The sequence below is a fragment of the Protopterus annectens genome, chromosome 3.part0, assembly GCF_019279795.1.
Source record: "Protopterus annectens isolate FY-2018-M chromosome 3.part0, PAN1.0, whole genome shotgun sequence".
Classification (NCBI taxonomy): Eukaryota; Metazoa; Chordata; order Ceratodontiformes; family Protopteridae; genus Protopterus; species Protopterus annectens.
Window position 1 is genome coordinate 25,421,668 of NC_056731.1, and position 8,075 is coordinate 25,429,742.

An 8,075-nucleotide genomic window follows, 5' to 3' on the forward strand; every position below is an offset into this window, starting at 1 on the left:
TTTACAATTATAAATAAGTGTAATGATCAAAGTTATAGATTATTTTTATTTCAGAAATGCATGTAGATTCTCTTATTTTGTCAGCTGCTCAGGTTAACAGTACTAATATTAAAAAGGTGTCCCTTCTTTGACAGATTTCCAGCTGTATTGTGTGGCAATTTTATACTTTTGCATCACATTTTGGTCCGTTTTTCATAAAATTGTGGTTTTCTGACAAATTAGTGGCAAATCATTAAATATTGAAGTTAGAAAATAATGACAAACATGTGAGTTTCAGATTTCATACCCTGCAGAAAATTCATACTAATGCAAGACCTACAACTATTCTATTATCTTTCTAAGTTTATAAAAGCAATATTTAAAAATTGTCCTTATTTTTGGGCTTGTGTCCCACTTCTATGTATGGCTTTGTCCAGATTTCTTGCTCTGAGGTTGAGAGGTATGAGTGTCAGAGCCATCACCGTCAGCCAGAGACATTTCAAACTGTGACATACTTGTTGCACCCCACTCCCCTATGTAGTGACTCTGGATATGTCCAAGCAAGACAATGTAAGTGTGCAGAGTACTCCCCCATCCAAGGTAGACACAAGTACAACAGTGGCTTTTCATCTGTCCTTTATTTTGCAGAATGTTCTGGTTTTCGGGCATATTTTTATACTGTTGATTTATGCTTCTTATTATTCAGAAAATGCATGCTGTTGCAGTGACCTGTTGCTCTGTGTTTAAGTAGCAATGCTTTAATGACCATCAGGTAAGCTTGTCAGAGATTGTAAGATGCAAGTAAGCTTTAATAAGCATACTGTTAAATAATTACCAGCATTGAAAGCCTTTTTGTTGTTGCCATGCAGAGAATATTTACAAAACTAGATAATGTATAAGCCTTAGGTATTGAAATGCATATGACAGTATTTGTAATAAAGGACAGGATTACAGTATTTTCAGAAGCTCATTACATTTGTTGGAGACTTGCAGTCATCTTTGCAGGCTTTACCCATAAACTAAACTGCCAATCTATCTTGTGTGGTCCATAACTTGTGCAGTAATCCTTTAAGCAATTAATCTTGAGCTTGTTTCTTGTTTGCTGTTGATTTTTTACTTTGATCATGTCTTTCACATGAAACAAGTAGATAGTTGTCAGACAGCAGGTCTTTTTTGGATAAGAAACATTTTTACAAGTGAGGATATCACAGATTGCTACTTTCAGCATGTTGCTTGGTAATTTTATAAAGCTGAATATAAATTATAATTAGAACTGCAGTGCAAGGAGAAGTAGTTTGAGTTGAGTGCTGCTTGTTTTTTTGACTGGCATTCCAGTAATGTATTTAAAAAGTAATTTATTTTTTCATGCCTCACAACCTTTGTGTTTCCATCTAGATATTAAGTAAGCTGTCATGTAGCCAATGCATTCAAATATTTTTTTCTTCTACACTTTATTTTGTCTTGATTGGACTCTCATAATGATGGTTTGGCACCCAGGGCAGTGCATTTAATTAATGTTCCAGTTGTTGTGGTTTTGAGCATAGCCCCACCCCTTTCTAGTTGGCCACATCCCTTCCAATTGGCCCCACCCATTCAGCTGTCTCCTGCAGCCCCCTTTTCATTTGAAGTCACCAGCCACCACTGCTGGTACAAGACAGCTCTCACCTTGGAGAGGGAGTACAGACCATGCCCCCTCTGGGACAGAAGTCTGGAAGGGGGAGAGAGGCAGATAGTGGCAGGGCTGGGTGAGCTCCTGCCTGAGTGAGGGGGGGGTCAGGTAGAGCTCCCCACAACAGAAGTCTTTAAGGGAGCAGAGCGGATAGCAGTGGGGCTTGGAGAGCTCCTGCATGGGTGAACAGGGTCAGGCCCAGCCCCCCATGATGGAAGTCCTTAAGGGAGCAACTGGCAGACAGTGGTGGGGCGTGGAGAGCTCCTGCCTGGTTGAGTGGGGACAGGCAGAGCTCCCAATGATTTGAGTCCTTGAGGAAGCACCAGGGTGGGGAGCAGAGTTGCCTGGAGAGCTCTTGCTGGGGCAAAGGCATCCAACTTCACCCCATAATTGACAGCATCCTTGAAAAATCTCAAAGTCCTCAGAGCTGCTCTGGATGGGAAAGCAGGGGGGCTCTGAAGCCTTCATGAGAGAGGATCTGCCCCTCGGCGGCCAAGGGGAGTTCCAGAGGAGTGGACAGGATCGGAGGGGAGCTGCCCTGAGAGGGTCTGAAGGAATGAGCGATCCGGAATAATTTGGCAGCCTGCAGGAGACATACAGGCAGCGGAGTCCCCTGATATGGGGGCCACAGCTGGGGAAGGTCTCTTGGCCAGGTCGAATGGGAGGACTGAACAGTTTGGCCCTGACAGAAGTCAGTACGGGAGCGCCAGACAGATGGGTGTAGGGCCTGGAGAGCTCCTGCCTGGGTGAGCGGGGTCAAGCGGAACCCCCCCCACGATGGAAGTCCTTGAGGGAGTGTCTGACTGATGGCAACAGGGCCTGGAAGGGCAGAAAAATTGCAAAGTCCCCAGAACTGCTTAGGATGGGAAAGTAGGGGGACTGGCCACCCTGGGAAGTCAAGTCACGATTCAGATTGAGCAGTCTAAACTGGGACATTTTTGTGTCCCAAAGACAATGTTTGGGATCCACAGACAGAGACATCCAAACTGGGACTGTCCTTTAAAAACTGGGACCATTGATCACCTTGAACAGACCAAAACTATGAGGCAAAAATCTGGACATTCTGCGAAAATCTGTACAGTTGAGAGGTATTTAACTGATACCCATGCTAAATAGAAATGTATTAAAAGATCGTTTTACAAGTAAAACCAGCATATTGTAACCATCCTATGATCTTCCTAGATGAAGCTGTTAGTAAGCCATTAGTATGTGTTCCATATTTTTGCCCATTTGTTCCACATTATGAGGGCTAGTGTTCCTCATTTTGAAAATGGAAGTTTGACAGCTATGATGACTGAATATATGTATACAATGTTATTACAGTAATTTAATGCAGTTAGCAGCTGTAATCAAAATAAGGAGTATCTCTTAAGTTTACGTCATTATGAGGAGCATCCCACATTTTGAGACTTAAGAAGTCTAAGTTCAGTGTGATTCCACGTACACGGGTTTGTCACACATTAATTGCTAAACATGTGTTAATTAATAGCCATGGTACCTAATAGTAGTACTGAATCACAATTCCTCAAAATGACTTTCTGATTCTATAAATATAAAGTAACACATTTTAACTACCCTATGATCTTCCTATTTAATGTTGTTAATAAGGTGTTTGTCGGTTTCCATAATTTGAAAAACAGAGTTTCACACTTTGGGATGGCAGGTTGAGAGTTTGTGTGGGAGGGGCTTTTTTTCTTTCTCCTGCTATTCACTGGAGTGTGCTCATTTCAGAAGGGGTCTACAACAACAAGCAAAAACAACAGGCATAAACTGTCATTGAGGAGAATGATCTATGCATGCCATCACCAACAACAGCTAACTTATGCCTAATGTGAGCTGCCAGTCTTAGGAAACCATACATGGAATAGACCTGGTAAACATATTCTCAGCTGTTCCTAATCCTTGCTGAAAGTTTTGATCTGTCCCTCCTAAAATCTGTTTTTTCAGGAGAAGGTAGTGGTGTATAGTCAACAACAAACAATCATTAAAGGCACAAACTTATTTTAAATCAGAAATTGCATGTAAATTAAAGTTCGATCAGCTTTTAAATTAGAAGGGTCAGCTCCATTCATGTAGAGAGATAACGACCTCACTACAGTGCAGGCAATCCCAGTTTGATTGGCAACTCAGGCCTCTCTTAGAACTAGTGTTGGAAGGATGGATGTGCCTATCTTGTTGAAAGGGGATGTATGTTTTTTCTGTCTCTTGCGTCTTTTAGCTGACCTCCTATAATCCTGCTACCTTTTATATTTCTCACTATCTTTGTTTTTCCCCCTCTCCTTTACCTACTGCCTGTTCCTTAGCCTCACTAAGTCCAGAATTCCTATACCTAACAGTAACTGTACTTTATTATTTCCTTTCTCTTTACATCATTTCTGCCTTTTACCTATCTCTAACCTTTTAATATCTTTTACACTACTAACCTGCCTGTTTAACACTATATATTAACCTCTTTTATGCTTTCAGCCAAGACCTATTTGTTGTCATGACTAGCTATTATGGATATTGTTTTAACTTTAAATTGTTTTTGATACTGAAGCTTTTCTCCTCAGCCCCTGACTGAATTTTGATTGTCATCTAGTCAGATTTGTACATGAAAAATGTATTTGTATTTTGCCGTATTATACTATACTATACTATATTAGTTTTTAGTTTTATTTGTATAGATAGTATTATTAATGACTTCATATATTATAGTGTATTAGTCTGATAGTGGAGCTTTTCTCCTCAGGCCTCTGCTGAAAATGGACATGTATCCAGCCAGACTAGCCCGGTTAACAAATGTAAAATAAATAATAAAATAAATAAATAAAAAAAATAAATTGTGACTGTCCAATGCACAGCTCCTGAAAGGAGGGGTCATGGGCATTCATGGGCATTTAGCCACCAAACCACATAAACAATAGCCGTCATTGTAGGTGCATGGAGGATCTTTAATATACACTTTCCTTTTCAACAAAATTACTCACCTTACACTTCTTCTTTTCTAGCTCAGCTTCTCACCACAGATTAAATCCCCACCAGGCCTAGCCCTAGAATAGGTAAGCATTTTCTCCTAGGTCTCTTCATTGCTAATATCCCTTAAAGACTAAGAAAAAGAAAGTATCTATCTAACTCATTCAGTAATCATCTTCCTATTCAGGTCATCCTGTCGTTCTAAGCCTGTAGACCACCCCCCCCCCATTTTAATTGAAACTACATCTACAACAAAAGTCAAAGAAGATGATGTAATTTATGGCAAACTAGAATAGTTTCTACTATTTTTAATCAGATGAGCCAATAACTGCCCTACATAATTTCAACTTCCTGAGCAGCACAATTTCAATAAACACTTCTGAACAACAAAGGCATAATTAAAGGGACAAAGCATATCTTGGCTAAATTCCACTAGAAAAAAACTCATGAGGAAGAGGGATAAGTTATGGATAAAATGGAAAACCACAAAACAAGTACTGGACTACATCTCCTTCCTCACCATAAGTTGCAAATGCAAACTAGAAACTAAGAAAGCCAAACTGTCCTATCTTCACACTAATCTACAAAACCCCATAAACCAGCCTAAGCAATTCTTTAAGGTAAGTCAGAATGTAACCTATTTTGGCAATAGCATTTCTAACGGCATGCACAGAATGGCAAATATAAACACTCTGGAGGAGTTCCATCTCTAATAGGCACTCCAGTCAGGCCCTCGACAAATCAGGCCTCATAATCCCTCCAACACTTACATATCCATATTCAACCTACAAACTCACACTAACAACACACAGTCCATCCCTAAATCTTCACCTACTCCATACCCCTCAGGTAGCTTAAAATGGACCCCTCCATTTTACTTCAGAGAGATCTCAGACAAAGCAGTCAGAAAATTATTATAAATTTTAAACATCAAATACAACCCCAGTCCAAGTAGTTTATAACCCCTGCTTTCTAGGGGACTTGTGTCAAAGCAGCTAATTAAATCTCTAGAACACATCTTCAACCTATCCATCACCCCAGGTAGAGCCCCACCTCAGTTCAAACACTCACTTAAAAGTCTAATTCCAGCAGCCTTCTGTGCTCAAGATTTCAGCCCATATACATTCTTTGTCCTACCATCAAGCTCTTTGAAAGACTCATTTAGGATCAACTATATGAACATGTTAGTAAATACAGGCTATTAATTGATGCTCATCATGGTTTCCATTTTTGGATACAATACTTTGACTGCTGTATACACAGTCTCAGATGAAAGATGGAAAAAGACTGCCTGACAGGAACTATACTTATAGACCTTTGCAGGGCCTTTGACAGCACTGACCATTCAACACTAATGCATATGCTTAAGATCACTGGATTTGATGACAACACAATCCAATGGTTTCAAAACTACTTAACAGAATATTCATAGTACAGAAGGGAAATCTACAGATTAACACAGTAAATTGTCTGTAGGAGTCTCTCAAGGCTGCAATTTGGCCCCATACTGTTTTCCCTATTTACAGGTTCATGTGTTCATAGGTAAGTACTAGGCCAGCTGCTCTTGCAGGCCATTTTAAGCCTAGCCAGTTTCCCGTTTACTGCTCAAAATAATCTGTCTCATTTGGTTACAGATTGGCCTTACCCATCCCATTGTCAGTAACCCTTTCAGAAACCACCACTGTATAGCATTAAAAAAGCCTAAATTGGTTAGAACTGGTACATCAGCTAACACATACACAACTTCTTGCCACCTATAAAATTATCCAGCATCCATCTACATGTGCAGCACTAAAAGAATATTCTACACAACTATGTTCACAGTCAGTCATTGCAATCCAGTGCCAAAAACTCCTGTCTGTCAACAAAGCTAGACAATCTGCTGGACATTGTCTGTACTCGTACAAGGTTGCTAAGGCCTGGAACTCATCAACAGTATCCTTCAAGTCTATACCCTCCTTCCCATCTTTCAAAACCACTCTGAAAGACTTCCTAGCTAAAATCTAGCTATGTTCTTGCTCAAACCCAGGATAACCTATATCCCTAAATGTGAATAAGTACCTTTTCATTCCTTATACTTCCTTACTTTCCCTTTTTCATTTGCTTCCTTACTGCTATCAAATTCTCTTCCCTGACTTTCTGTTTAAATATACCATAAGCCTTTTCCATCACTTTATATTGCAAGTCCTATTTCTGTTAGACTAACTTACCTTTAATTTCTCTCTCTACAAACTGTAAAATTTGCGGTGGTGGTGCTGCGGTAGCGTTGTCGCCTCACAGTAAGACGTTGTCCTGCTCGATTCTCAGCTAGAGCGTCTTCTGTGTGGAGACATGTATGAATGGGTGTACCTTCGTTGAAGGTTGTGCGTCAGGGCCAGTAACTCAGCATGTAAAAATCTACTGCCAATCATTAGCAGACCGGAGTTCCGCTGTGGCAACCCCTAACCGGGAAAAGCCGAAAGACTCAACAACATTAAACGATTGTCATAACCCTTGTGTAGCTTTTTCACCAATGTTTCTGTATTATGTCTAATTTGTTATAATTATTCAAACTGCAAATGTTTTTGTTTTATTTTTGAAGATTATAAAATTATTGTTCTTAAAATGTTTTATAATAATTTAGAGCTTTTCTCCCCTGGCTTCCACTGAAAATGGGCTTCTATCCAGTTGGATTTTCCCGGTAATCAAATGTGAATAAATAAATAAAATTATATAGTACTCATAATAAACATAACTGGGATCATACCATAGAAAATTTGAGGGGATCCATGCATGGAATAAAGCATTTAGGAGCTGGCTTTGTCCATTATTAGTACAGGGGGCAGTGCTGGGGTAAATTTTCTGTTTCCCATCCATAGATCTAAGGTTTAGTTGAAAATGGACAAGGATGAAGTTTGTTTTATGTGTTGGGACTCTATTCCAAAGCAGCAGGATCCTCTGTGAAATATACCTGTCCCTCTAAACCATTCTGTTGATTTTGCAGAAGAGGTTTGGATCCCTAGACTGAATATTTCTGATGCCAGTTGACTTGCTTTTGTGCAGTAAATCCATCAGTAATGGGTGGGAGGATGTCTTGTATGCCAGACTCAGGTCACCTCCTAGCAGTCTGTAGGATACCAAGTGTTGCTTGTTGATCTCTAACACATATAACAAGAAGGCTTGGGGTTTTGTTTAGATGTTTAATACATAGAAACACATCAGGATGGATAGCAGCATCATTAAATACAAATGAACTAGTCAACAGACAGACCTTACACACTTACATCGCAACACCTGCCTACAAAATGGCAGTCAGGTTTGCACGTGTTCAGTATTTATACACTTGTGTAAGCCCTTAGATAGCTTCTTAAAGGTATATACACACATATTGATCTACATCCTTCCTCTTCAAAAAGATTGTCCTTTATACAAAACAAGGTTAGAGAAAGCCATGCATTACTATGAACATCAGCAACAAAACACAATGTTCATG